The sequence below is a fragment of the Diceros bicornis genome, chromosome 28 (genome assembly GCF_020826845.1).
Source record: "Diceros bicornis minor isolate mBicDic1 chromosome 28, mDicBic1.mat.cur, whole genome shotgun sequence".
Classification (NCBI taxonomy): domain Eukaryota; kingdom Metazoa; phylum Chordata; class Mammalia; order Perissodactyla; family Rhinocerotidae; genus Diceros; species Diceros bicornis.
The window spans coordinates 21,296,300-21,309,763 of NC_080767.1; positions in this window are offsets into that span (position 1 = coordinate 21,296,300).

A 13,464-nucleotide genomic window follows, 5' to 3' on the forward strand; every position below is an offset into this window, starting at 1 on the left:
CAGCTATTCCAGCCATCTCAGCTTAGGTACCAGAAAAGCAAGTGAGGACGCCATCTTGGATATCTAGCCCAGCTGAGCCCAGATGCCTCGAGCCCTAGCCACCATCTGACTGCAACCTTATAAGAGTGAGAACCACCCAGCTGAGCTCAGTCTACCCACAGAACCATGAGGAACAATAATAAATTATTATTTTAAGCCACTTTTAATTAGGTTGGTTTGTCATACAGCAACAGATAACCAGTCTTTTGTGGATGAAAGAAGAGAGTTACGAGAAAAGGGAGGTGGCCCTCATGTCAAATATCATGAAGAGATGAAGGAGGGTGAGGAAAGGCCATTGTAGTTAGCAGTTGGGAAGTCACCACTGTCCTTCAAGCACTGCAGTTTTCATAGAATGGTGGCAGCAGAAGGCAAATTGAAGTGTTCGCAGGGCAAGTGAGTAGTTGGAAAAAGATACAATGGTAGATTGGTCTTTTTTCTTTCTTTCTTTTTTAATAGTTGGACATTCGCTGATGATCCTTGCCTGAATCAGTTGTCTCATTGGAGATTGAAAAATGGTGTTTTTCTAATTCTATCAGTCCTACATGTATTAGCTGACATTCTTCTGTAAAGAAAAGTTTTCCCTCATCGACTGGAGATGAACATAATTTCTTCCTCAAATGGCACGTTAAATGCTTCATTCTTTCTCTTTAATTACCAATTTCCTGACAAGGAGTCAGTATCATAGTATTTCCATTGGAGGCAAATGAGCTTTTTTCTCCTTTCTCTCTCCCTTTCTCTCTTTGAGTATCATGATTGACTCGTGTGGACTCATGTATCACATTTATTCAACGTGTTGTGATCAGTTACAGGCTAAATTAGTCTTTAAAGAAGCAATGGAGGATAGGGCTAAGGATATAAAATTTCTGGAAGAATATAGTGGTTAAAGAAATACACACACACACACACACACATTTATCCTTATCCGTAATCAAAAAATGAAAATCACTACTATGTAAAAGAGAAAAAAACTATAAAATATCCAATTCTGCTAATGGACATATAATCCAGAGATTCTCACACAGCTCCCATAAGGACACATATAAAGATATTCACAGCAGCTTAGTTTTTGGTTGTGGGGAGTTGGAGACAATTTGGGTGCCCATAATTGAAGAAGTCCTTAGGCAAAATGTGGTGGATGGAGTACTATGCAGTACTTAAAGGCAATGGGCCAGATCTTAAAAACATGTTGCTGCAAGGAAGAAAAAATATATATCTTACAATACTATTTACATAAGAAAAAATACATGGATTTAGAGCAGTAACACACCTTTAAAATAAACACTTACAAACAAAAGGATATACACCAAACACACTGGAATGATTTCCTATGGTGGGAAAGGGGAATGAGATCAGAAAATATGGATAAAAGAGAGAAGTAAATAAATAAAACCAATGCCAGAGGCTTTGCAAGCAAGGAATAGGATCAAGTCAATCCCCTATATTTAAGAAGAAATAAAGAGATTTTCGGTGGCTGGGGGTTCGCGGGTTCGCATTCTGGGCACGGACCTACACACCGCTCATCAAGACCTGCTGTGGAGGCATCCCACAGACAAAGCAGAGGAAGATTGGCACAGATGTTAGCTCAGGGCCAAACTTCCTCACCAAAAATAAATAAATAAATAGATAAATAAATAGATGATTATATAAATAAATTGCTACAATTTTTCTGGAAAGTAAAACCTTTAAAAACATTGACCTAGCAATTCTCATTTTAGGATTCTAGCCTAAGAAATAGAAACTCATGCTTATTAGCGTTACAACAGCGAGAAGGTCAGCCTGTGTTCTCTTGCCCTCATCCACACCCTGTAATACACATCCCCAGGTGTTTCAGGGAAACCTAAGAGGTGTTTCACAGGTGTTTGTGATGTGCTTGTGAACAAGTGTAGTCACGAGGTATGGGTGGTTAAATTCATCATCTCCTGCTCCGCCTCCTCCATCTGGCAGTGCCACCTCCACTGCCTTGCTGGGCGTGGTTACGACTGTCATGGAGTTCCACCTCATCTGGAGTCCCTCGGTTGCTAAGGCTGCAGAGTATTCTTCTGGGGTGTAGCCGAGACTATCTTGCTCTTCTTTTAGTTTTACATACTATTAGAAGTCTATCGTTGTGTAACAATTTTTCAGGAAATAACTCTTAGTATTTTCTTATAATCTCTTTACTCTATCTACCACCCCCCCTCAAAATTTGCAAACCAAGCTGAAAGTCAAATGCAAGTAAGAGATATGCTGGGCTTGAAAGTGAAATGGGAAATGCAAATCAAAACCACAATGAGATACCACTTTACACCCATTGGGATGGCTAACCTAAAAAAAAGGGAGGAAAATGACAAGTGTTGATGAGGATGTTGAGAGATTGGAACTCTTGTGCATTGCTGGTGGGAATGTAAAATGGTGCAGCCACTATGGAAAACAGTTTGGTGGTTCCTCAAAAAGCTAAGCATAGAATTACCATATGATGCAGCATCTCCAGTCCTACTCAAAAGAATTGAAAGCAGGGCTCAGATACTTGTACACCAATGTTCATAGCAATATTATTCACAACAGCCAAAAGGTGGAAGCAACATAAATGTCCATTGATGGATGAACGATGGATAAACAGAGTGTGGTATATACATACAGTGGAATATTATTCAGCTTTAAAACGGAATAAAATGGATACATCCTACAACATGGTTGAACTTTGAAAACATTATGCTAAGGGAAATAAGCCAGACACAAAAGAACATCTGGTGTATGATTCCATTTGTACGAGGTACCTAGACTAGGCAGATTCACAGAGACAGAAAGTAGAATAGAGGTACCAAGGGTTGGAGAGAGGAGAGAATGGGAGAGGTATTGTTTAGTAGGTACAGAATTTCTCTTTGGGATGATAAAAAAAATTCTGGAAATGGATGGTGGTGATGGTCGAATAACATTGTGAAGGTAGTTGCTATGGAGTGAATTGTGTCCCCCCAAATTCATATGTTGAAGTCCTAACACCCAGTGTGGTAGTATTTGGAGATGAGACCTTTGGGAGATAATTAGGTTCTGAGGGTGGGGCCCTCAAGATGAGGTTAGTGCACTCATAAGAAGAGACACCAGAGAGTTTGCTCTCTCTCTCTTCCCACCATGTGAGGTCACAGTGAGAAATCGGCCATCTATAAGCCAGGAAGAGAGCTCTCACCAGAGACTGACCATGTTGGTACCTTGATCTTGGACGTCTAGTCTCCAGAATTGTGAGAAAATACATTTCTGTTGTGTAAGCCACCAACCTATGGTGTTTTTTTTATGGCAGCCCAAGTTCAGTCAGTAATTAATGCCTCTGAACTGTATACTTGAAAATGGTTAAAATGATAAAATTCTGTATATTTAACCACAATTAAAAAAATGGAAACAAAAATTGAAATGGGCAATCTGCTATCTTGTCTCTCCTTTGTAAATCTCTAGGTGCCAATCTCAGAAGGACGTTAATAATTGTATAGTAGTGACTCTAGTCCACCTCCCTTAGCCCTTCTGCCTTATACGGATGAGGAGAGCGAGGTCACAGAAATGAATGATTTCACCAGATTCACAGCTCTCTGTTCCTCTATCTTCAGGAATGGCACTGCTATCACCCAGTTGCCCAAGCCAAAAATCTTTGTCCTCCTTGATCCTCTCTCATCTTCCGTAACAACTATGTCTTGGTGATTCTACCACCTTAGCATCTCCCTATTCCTAACATCTCTGCCTCAGTTTGTGTCACATTCCATCCCTTGCCTAATAGCGTTTTAGCCAGTTTTATTGCTTTTCTTCTTGTTCCTCTCCAATCCATTTTCTGCACAGCAGCCACTCTTTCCAAAATCGAATCTGATCATAGCATTCTCTCACTAAACCTTTCAATAGCTCCCTTTAGTTACTTGGGTTAAACACAAATGCCTCAACATGGCATTCAAGACTTCTCACGGTCTTCTGGTCTCTCCTTCACTCTCTACTCATCACCCAGGCTGTGCTCCAACCCCGTGAAACTTGTGGTTTCCTAAACACATCATGCTCATTTCTCTTCTTGATGATTGCTGGAAGATAGAACTTTTCAAAGAGAAAAATGACAGCGCACGTGTACGTGGTCCATTCTTTCTTTCACGCCCCTTAACTGGCAAGGCGAGGTGGCCCAGGGCCTGGCCTGGCTCTCTCCATTGTTTCTTCTCGGCCTGCAGGGCAGCCTCGGTGGGCTCCTTTGGTTACTGGATTAAACTGCTTGCCTGCTCCTTTTCTTCTAGGGCTGTTGGGAAGGCATTTGACCAAAGTGGAGTTGTAAGAGCTTCAACTGGGGTTTGGGCTTTGGGGTGAAAATAGGTCTGATTTTGTTCAAGGCTGCTGAGCCCTATCAAAGGAGAGAAGAATGCCACGGTTTATAGGCATCGGTTATGTGCATTCTACGGTGGGGATTGGGACTGAAGCCCCAGCTAGTGATATGATGTTATCTGCCTCCAATGTCACCAGAAGATCAAGAATGGGATTCAGGAAATTTAGGTCCCTTGGCCAATTATAATCTTAATGTCTTCCCAGGCCACTGTCCCCCAACCTGCTCCACTTGGTAAACTCCTACTCAGTCTTAAGTTCTTAACTTCTAAGAATGTATCTCACCATCCTCCAAGGCGGTTGTCAACTCTTTGAAGGCCTGGACTATATCTTCATCATTGTATCCCCGGTGTCTAACATTGCGGATGACTGTGTGAATGAAAGGTCGTGCACCTAGTAAGTGTCAGGGTGGAATCTGAAATACCTGTTGCCAAAGAGTCATTCACACTTCTCTCGCATGGGGCCAGCTGTAGCACCTGGCCTTGTCAACTTGCAGCTCTGTGTCTGCTCAGTCCCCAGTTGGTGACTGTGTGTGGGGAAAGGCTGAGGATGACACTTGATTGAAATGATCTACTCAGCCGTTCAGCTGCGCCCTCACGCACATGGCTGTACTTAGAGGCACTCCCGGCACGCGGCTGAGTTATCTTGCTCCTCCACGGCTTTGACATGGGAGTCAGAGAAACATGTAGAGGAAATGGGTTCAGTGACCAGCATCACATCCAAGCAGCGGAGGGTGGCCAAGGGGATCATGAATCGGCAGACTTCTTCTCCCAGGAAACCTGTCAGCACAGCTCACAGCCTGTCCTTCTTTTGAGACTAGGTCCGTCTGGGTTCGATGGTTTCCTGTAAGTCTTTTAAAAACAAGGTCGTTTAAAGCAAGAAAGAGGAAGAGAAAGTCAGAGAAAGGGGCGACGGGTCAGGGCTGAGCCATGCTGACCTCCGCTCCCGATTCAAGTCGGGTCTCTCGACCCCGAGAAGGCGGCGAATCCCCATCTCTTCCTTTCTGCCTCTGCTGTCCTGAATCAGCGGGGGCTGATTCATCCCGGAGACGCGGCCGAAGAAGGGGAGCGAGTTTCTTCCTAAGTGTCGGAAAGGGAAGAACCGCGAGGCCACAGGCGAGAGAGGGAGCGGAGAGGAGACGGCGGCTCCAGCGTGGGGGAGAGGAGGAGGAAGGAGGCCGAGGCGGCACAGCCGCGCAACGGGGGGCGGGCGGGCAGGCGAGCAGAGCTGCCCCGGCCGAGCCCCTGGCTCCCCCGCGGGCGCGAACACCGCTGAGGCAGCCGCGAGCGCAGCCCCAGGCGCAGGCGGGCCTGGGCGGCGCGAGGCCTGGCCCCCGAGGCCCCTGCCGTGCACCGAGCGGGGCTCTCCCGGCAGGCGGCCCTCACCTCCCGGCCGGTCGAGCGGCCAGAGCGGCGGACGCCCCCCGGCGCCGCCTACCCTGCCCTGCCGCGGAGCCCCGGAGCCCGGCGCGGGTCGGCCCCGGCGGCGCGGCGGCCCCGCCCCCTCCGCAGCCCCGCCCCCTCGCCCTCGGGGAGCCGCCGCCGCGCCGGCCCGGACCCCGCCTGCGCTTGCCGCGCCGGGTATCGAGTCGCGGCCGCAGCCGCTGCCCGCCGTCCCGCCAAGAGCGGAAGCGCTGCCGCCGCAGCCGCGGCCGCCACGCACTTCCAGCCCCAGCCGTCGTCTTTCAGGCTGGACCCCGTCGAGCTCCGGCCGCGCCCCCCGTGCGCCCCCCGCGACTCCCCGCCGCCGCCTCCGCCCTCCGGGCCGCGGGCCTCTCCGCGCGGGCTCCCCAGGTGGCGGCGCCGGCGGCCGCGCGCCGGGAGCGGGTACGGGGGCCGGGAGCGGGCCGGAGGGGAGAGGCTGAGTGGGCTCGAGGGTGGCGGCCCAGGGCGTGCGGTCCAGCCGCGGCCCCGCGGAGCGGTGGAGCGTGGTCGGGGTGATTGTCCGTCCCCGGAGCCCGGGGAGCCCTGCGTCCCCGCCGCGCGGCTCACAAAGCGTTTTCCCGCCGGCTGGGCAGCCCCGTCCCCTCGGGCGGGCGGGGCAGGACCCCTCCAGGTCTCCGCTGGGCAGAGGAGGAAACTGAGGCTTCCATGGCGGGTGAGGGGCGTAGCCTGGCTGGGACCCGGGGCGAGCAGGGCGGCCGGGAGGAGGACGAGCCCCCACCCCGAGAACCGGGAGAGATTGATGGGGGCAGGGGCGCTAGGCCCTGGTCCCAGGCTCGCCCGCACCACGCTTTTTGGGCTGGCTTAGGAGAAGCCGTCGCTTGCGGGGTGGGACGCAGGAGCAGGGGCCGCTTTGGGGACTTGCTGGTGCCCTGGGGAGCCGCACGGGGAGAGACTGCTGTGAGGTGTGCTCTCGGGAGGAGGGCTTTCTTGAGCGAGTGGGACAGAGCCGCGGAAACTTCTTATCGCGGGCACCGTTTGGTGTCTGCCAGGCCGCCTTCCCTACGGCCTCACGGGCTAACCCAGCCCAGCTGGGATGACTAGGAGGGAGGCGGCCTGCTTTTGTGGAGGGGCCGGTAAGGTGTCCTGTTCACGAAATGGCCCATTTCCTTCATGCCCCAAACAGAAGTGCATATATGGCCCTGGCAAAGACGTTTCTGCCACAGAAGGCCGAATGAGTTTTTTCCAGGTGGTCTGGACCTGTCACACTTGGAGAACCCCCAGAGACAGAAGCGCTATCCCAGGCGACAGGGGAAAGACGCTGAGAGGATTGGGACAAGTCACCCACCTGCCTGGCATATAACCCATGTATTGCAGGGGATTCCTGTTTTTCTTTGAGGCGGGTGATTGGGTGGGTTGTGTACTGTGGCTGCATCTTGGAAAGGGAAGGAAGAGAGGACTTGGAGTTCTAGAGGAGAGGGAGAGGGCACATGTTATAGGTAATGACCAGAAGCTGTGGAATGGGGACAAAGGAGAGGATATGTAGTCATTGTGGGCGAAGGGAGATGAAAGGGTTGCTGAAGGGAGGGGACAGTGTCTAGAGAAAAAGGTGGGAATGTTTCAAAGAGGGAGCCAAACGTGATGAGTTTGACAGGAGTCTGTTAGGAGTGGATAGTACCTTACAAGGTCGGGTAATAGGCATTGTTCTGCATTCGCTGCATTTTCTTTGAGTAAAGACAGTTGTAGTACTTCTGTATAAATGTTTTAGTTTTCGCTCTCCCCACCCCCATTCTCTCTCCTGTTCTAATGTTGCAGGCACATAGTGTTCTCTTGAAAGTAAGACTTACAGAAGGGGGAAGGGAAAGACTAATTAGCAAATACATTAATTAGGGCCCTTTGTCCAAGATAATTCTGTGATTAACTCAGCTGTTTTCTTGCTGCCTTGTGCACCTCAGCTTTCCAGCTGTGGTGGCTGTTGGCACCGTACTTGGGAAGAACTGTCATGATTCAGACAGGATGGGTTAGATTTTTCTAAACTGAGAAACACATATTTGACAGATTATATATAAAAGCATGAAAATTTACTCGTCAGGGACTTACAGTCAGGGAAATGCAAATTGAAACAACGAGATGCCATTTCACACCCATTAGATTGGCAAAAATTAAATGCTGTGGAAGCCAAGTAATAGTCAGGTTGTGGGGAAATCAACTTTTATACACTGCTGGTGGCAATGTAGCTGGATGCAGCCACCTTGGAGAGTAGTATAGTGATGTCTAGTTGAAGGAGGGCAAACGTACCTGTTTTCCCATAATGTCCCTTTCTGGGCATATACTCTAAGAAATCCTTGCACACTTGTCCAAGAAGATAAGTACAAAAGAAGTACAAGAATGCTCCTTGCAGCTTAAATGTCCACCAGCAGTGGAATACACAAATTAGGTAGTCCCACACAATTGATATTATAGCATTGTGAAAAATAAACTGTAACCACATGCATTAAAGTGGTTGAATCTCCCAAATATAATATGGGGTGGGAGAGCAATTAACAGAAGAATTCTTACAGAATGTTCCCACTTGCATAAAATCTGAAAGCATGCAAAATTGTTTGTGGCTGTGTGCGTACGTAGTAATAGTATAACAACGTGCATGGGGACGACTAACACCAAATTCAGGGTAGTGATTGTCTCTGGGAAGAGACGATGAATGGGATTGGACAGGGGTACACAGAGGGCTTTAGTTATATCTGTAGTATTCTGTTACTGAAAACATCTGAATCACATAATTGCAAATTCAGATTTGCTCATCTTCGGTATAGGATACAAAGATATTCATTATATTATTTTAAATATTTTTTCAGATGTTTGAAATATTTCTCACATGCAAAAGACTTTTTGTTTCTAGAGCACAGGGTTTTTGCCCCTTAATAGTGAAACTCTAGCTGCAGGCTCCCGCCCAGCACAGCCTGATAGGCTGCAGGCTGGTGATCCTTTTCTCACCCCTTTCTGACCTGCGCAGCCTAGTGTTGTGATGGCTGACTTTCATTTTGGAATTGCTGATGGGTGTGGAGGACTTCCCAGTCTTTCTAAACATTCTAATGGACCTAGGTCAGCAGTTGGAGCTTTGTCAAAATGTAAGTACTCCAGGACATTCTGACTGGTCATGTAGGGAGGGACCCAGAAATCTGATTGTGAAACAGTTCCCCAGTAGATTCTGATGCCCACTAAAGTTTGAGAACCACGGCCTCAGACTTCTGACTCTGAGCTGTACTCCATGTCAGCTTTACCCCAACCTAGCCCCCAGGCTGCCTTCTGTTGCCTCTCCTGCATGACTGGCACTAAGTTGGACCCATGTGGTACTTAGCTCTTTGGTAGGGCATAAAAGAATGATAGAGTTGGAAGCCATTGGATGTTAAGCCCTTCATAATCCAGGCTACCTGTTCCTCTTATTTTCATGCACTAGCCAAGGAGTCCACCACCCACGAGGGCTATTTGTCAGGTTTTACAAACTTAACCACATGTGTCGCTGTCTGGTTTTATATAAGTATAGGACAGGAGCAAAAAAGGGTCTAACAAAGAAGGAAAAGTATCAGATTTGGAGAAAGTAAACCCCCAAAGGTAATCGTATGTGATCGTGCCTTCTTCTGCAGAGGATAGGGATTGTTTTAGTGTTTAGCTTATGACATGCATTTGAAGTTCAGCTATTTGAACCTGTAGTCCAAGAGTATGGTCTTTAGGAAACAACTGATTATCCCTCAAGATGTAAGAGTTTCCTTTTTCCAAATTTGCTAGTTTTCCTTCTCTGCTAGACCCTTTTTGCTCTAGTCTCAATATGTTTGGGAATGAATTTCTATTAACAAATGTGAGGATTTCTGGTAATGAAATGTTTGAAATGCCTATTTATTTGTCTTTGGCGAGGTGGTTCTTTCTGGAAATCTACTTTGGAGCTGCAGTGTTGCCCAGGTACTTTTTTGCAGGGCTGCTGTGCAGGGTTGTGGAGATTGGGCGCAGCACAAGGACACCTGTGTTGGGTGGCAAGTGGGAGTGGAAATCCATTCTGTGCTCCCCTCACCAAGATGAGCACCTCGTGTGGAACTGTGTCCCCTCAGAGGGGGGCACCCCTTTCTCATTCTCACAGAGGTGCTTTAGGAACCAGCGTGGCCCTGCCGCTTGGGCCCTGTTGGTGCAGCTGGGACTGCCTGTGCCGCCCATACTCATCACGGGCTCTGCAAAGAGGGCTCCGCGGTGTTGGGCCTGGGGCTCCGCGTGAGCTTTTCCTGGGCAGGGACCTACCCCTGGCTTTTCATCATCATGCTCAGTTAACGGGGCTGGAGAAATATGCACAGAGTAAACTATTTAGGAAATACCATTATTTATGGAAAGACAGAATGAGAGAGAACTCACTAACAAGACAAAAGCGTCTGGTCCGTGGAGGAGAGAAAGTAGCTGTGTACCACATTTGCCTTTGCGTTCTTACAGTGCTCACTTTCCGGGGGAAATAGGATGCTATTTTTCTCTTCCTATTTCCCCCATCCTAGCATTCTTGAATTTCTTAAGATCTGAGGCTTTTATCCAATTTTGAAAATATTGACCCATTTGTATTTTCCATTAAGTGGTTGTTTACACTTCCTGCTGTTTCATTTTTTCTTGGGGGGAGGAGAAGAGCTGAACCGAGGACAAGACTGGACTCCCTCCTGCTCCTGCACTGAATGGCAGCGTGGTTTTCAGAGCAGTTGTCAGGGCAGAGTGATGCTCTGTGGGCTCAAGGGAGAGGGACATTTGAAGTGGTTTCTGTTGTCTTTTATTATTTTTAAACATGATTGAAGATGATGGATAGAGAGTTCCATTGTGCTTTTGCTGCTGTCTTGAAGGAACTCTTTTGAAGGAAATGTATGTAAGTAAAACTAAAAATGTGTAACAAAAATAGTCTTATGCCCACACAAGGAGAATAAACAGTTCTCACCTATAGGCCTCACCCAAAGCAGTGTGTTTCGTTTTTTCCTGTTCTGCTTAAATGGATATTAGTGCTGCTCTAGGGACTGCTCAGAACACTTACCTGGAGTGATGTTGGGCAGGTGGAGGAGCAGAATGATGGGATTATCCTAAGATTTGTCAGTAGTTCCCTCCAGTCATGATGTGGAAAGCTGTTACTGCCTTGTCTGCTTTTGTGGGAAAATATGTGTAGAAATAAGGGAGAGATTGTGAATTTTGAGATATATAATCGTTTGACTCTGTTGAAAGAATAAACGGAGGGAAGAAGTGGTGAGAGGAAAGAGAGAGCGTATGCCAGCAGAGAGCGTAGCAAGCATTCAAGTAGTAGGACATTTTGTGGTGCTTTTGGGATGTCCCGAGTTGAAAGTTACCTGTCTGTATCCGTTCTGCTTCAGCACCTCTGATTTCATCTGTAGATGGTGCTCGCTGATCTTCAGTTGAAACCTGTTTTATTGTCAGAGAGCTGGAAAGTAGCAGTTTTGAAGACTGGACTGAGGTAGTAGGGTAGGCTATCGTAAAACAAGTATTCATTTCATAATCACTTTTGCAAAAAGGAGTTGTGACTCTCATAATAAACAAAAATTATTTTTCCTTTGGCTTTCAGGCTGTTTTATTTTTTAGAATTTCTAATAGATTTGTCTTCCTATGTAGATTTTTGTTGCTGCTTCAGTACATGTTTGAGCACCTACTGGGGCCAGTATTCCCAGTACTAACTGTCGACTCATTGGGGTGATGGCCTTCTCTGTCAGAGACTTCGTTACCCGAGGTGCTGACGACAGCACAGAGTCTGTGTGCTTCAGCCATTGCTTTCTTTTCTCCCGTTCTTCATGCTTCCCAGCCTTCTGGGCTTGGTGGTGATCTGCCCGTCTGTTAGGACAGGCCCCGTCCCCCCCTTCCCCCATGGGAAGCGTGCAGAGGCTTCGCAGAACCTTTTGACTGGGCACCCACAAGTAAATCCCTGAACAGTGTTGAGCCAGATGCAGGGCCACCACAGGGCTCCAGCTCCTCTTCCTTCATTGCTGCCCGTGTTGCTACCACCCACCCTTTGCTGTGGAGCCTGGAAGGTGCCCCCGTCCCCACCCCCGGACGTACAAAGAGGCTTTGTGCTCTGAGGTTTTTAAGGTGGGATCACTGTAATTATAATTCCCTAAGCACAACCAAACAATGGGGGCAGGCAGGGTAAAGATGGTATCCAAGTACTTTTTTGTCAGTAGAAGGCAGGTGGGATTAAAAATCATCTGGAGACAGTAACAAAATGGATAATGGAGGGTTGTTGGTAATGCTGCCGGGAATGTGTTTAAGTGAATACATTTCAGGGTTTTAAATTCTGATAACTTGCAAGATACTTGAAGCTTTAAAAAGCATGAGACAGCCGACGCTGCTTTCTTTCTTCGTTTTTTTAGTCTAAAATTGTAACTGAAATGTACTTCAGAAGAAGGTATGTAGAAATCAGTTTGTGTTGCCAGAATGATTGATTGCCCAAGAAAGCCAAATACATAACTTGCTTACTATCCAAGGGCTCCTGTTACTAATCCTTTTTTTTGAGGAAGATTGGCCCTGAGCTAACATTTGTTGCTAATCTTCCTCTTTATTTTTCTTTTTTCTCCCCAAAGCCCCAGTACATAGTTGTGTATCCTAGTTGTAGGTCCTTCCAGTTCTTCCATGTGGGGCGCCGCCCCACCATGGCTTGATGAGCAGGAGTAGGTCCATGCCCAGGATCTGAACCAGCCAACCCTAGCCACCAAAGCAGAAATCGTGAACTTAACCACTGCGCCACCAGGCCGGCCCCACTAATGCTTTTTTTTTTTAAGTGTCTAAAAGTAAGCACTGACTGACATTTTTGGGAGGCTGATTGTCCCCTACCACCGCCAGAAAAAAAACAATAATCCCAGGATATGTGCTTAATAAACTTTTATATCAACTCTCCTATGTCATGATGTGCTTCCAAGCTCTGTTGGCAATCTTTTCGTGAACGCTTTTTTTCTTACTATGTTAACTATTAGTATATTACTCTTACTGGTGTCTCAGACTTTTTTTTTTTTTTAAGAAATGCACCTAACAGTTGACTGCAAACGTTATCTGTAGGATAGTGGACTCTAGTTGTCCTTACTGAAGGTGGGTGGAAACGGGTCCTTTTTGTTGTAATTAGCACTGACGCCTGTGGTGAGTGAAGCAGCCAGGTAGATAGTCCGTACTCCATGGAAACCTACAGCTCCTGTAAGCTGGCCCTTTCTCTAATTACTTGTTGGAGGTAGGTCAGGAGTTGGACCTTTATTTGTACTGTCTAGCATGATTTTGTCCTATTTGAGGAAACCTACTTTTTTTATTGACAAATAAAATTGTATATATTTAAAGTGTGCAACATGATGATTTGATATATGTATACATTGTGAAATGATTACCACAATCAGGTTAGTTAATACATCCATCACCTCACATAGTTACTTTTTTTGTGTGAGAATGCTCAAGATCTGCTCTCTCAGCAAATTTCAAGTATACAATACAGTATTAACTATAGTCACCATGCTGTATGTTAGATCCTCAGAACTTATTCATCATTCAACTTATAACTGAAGGCTTATGCCCTTTGACCAGCATCTCCTCATTTCCCCTAGTCCGTAGCCCCCGATAACCACCATTCTCCTTTCCCTTTCTATGAGCTTTATTTTTTAAATTAAAAAAAAAATGTGTTTTTTTTAGATTCCACATACAAGTGAGATCATATAGTATTTGTCTTTCTCAG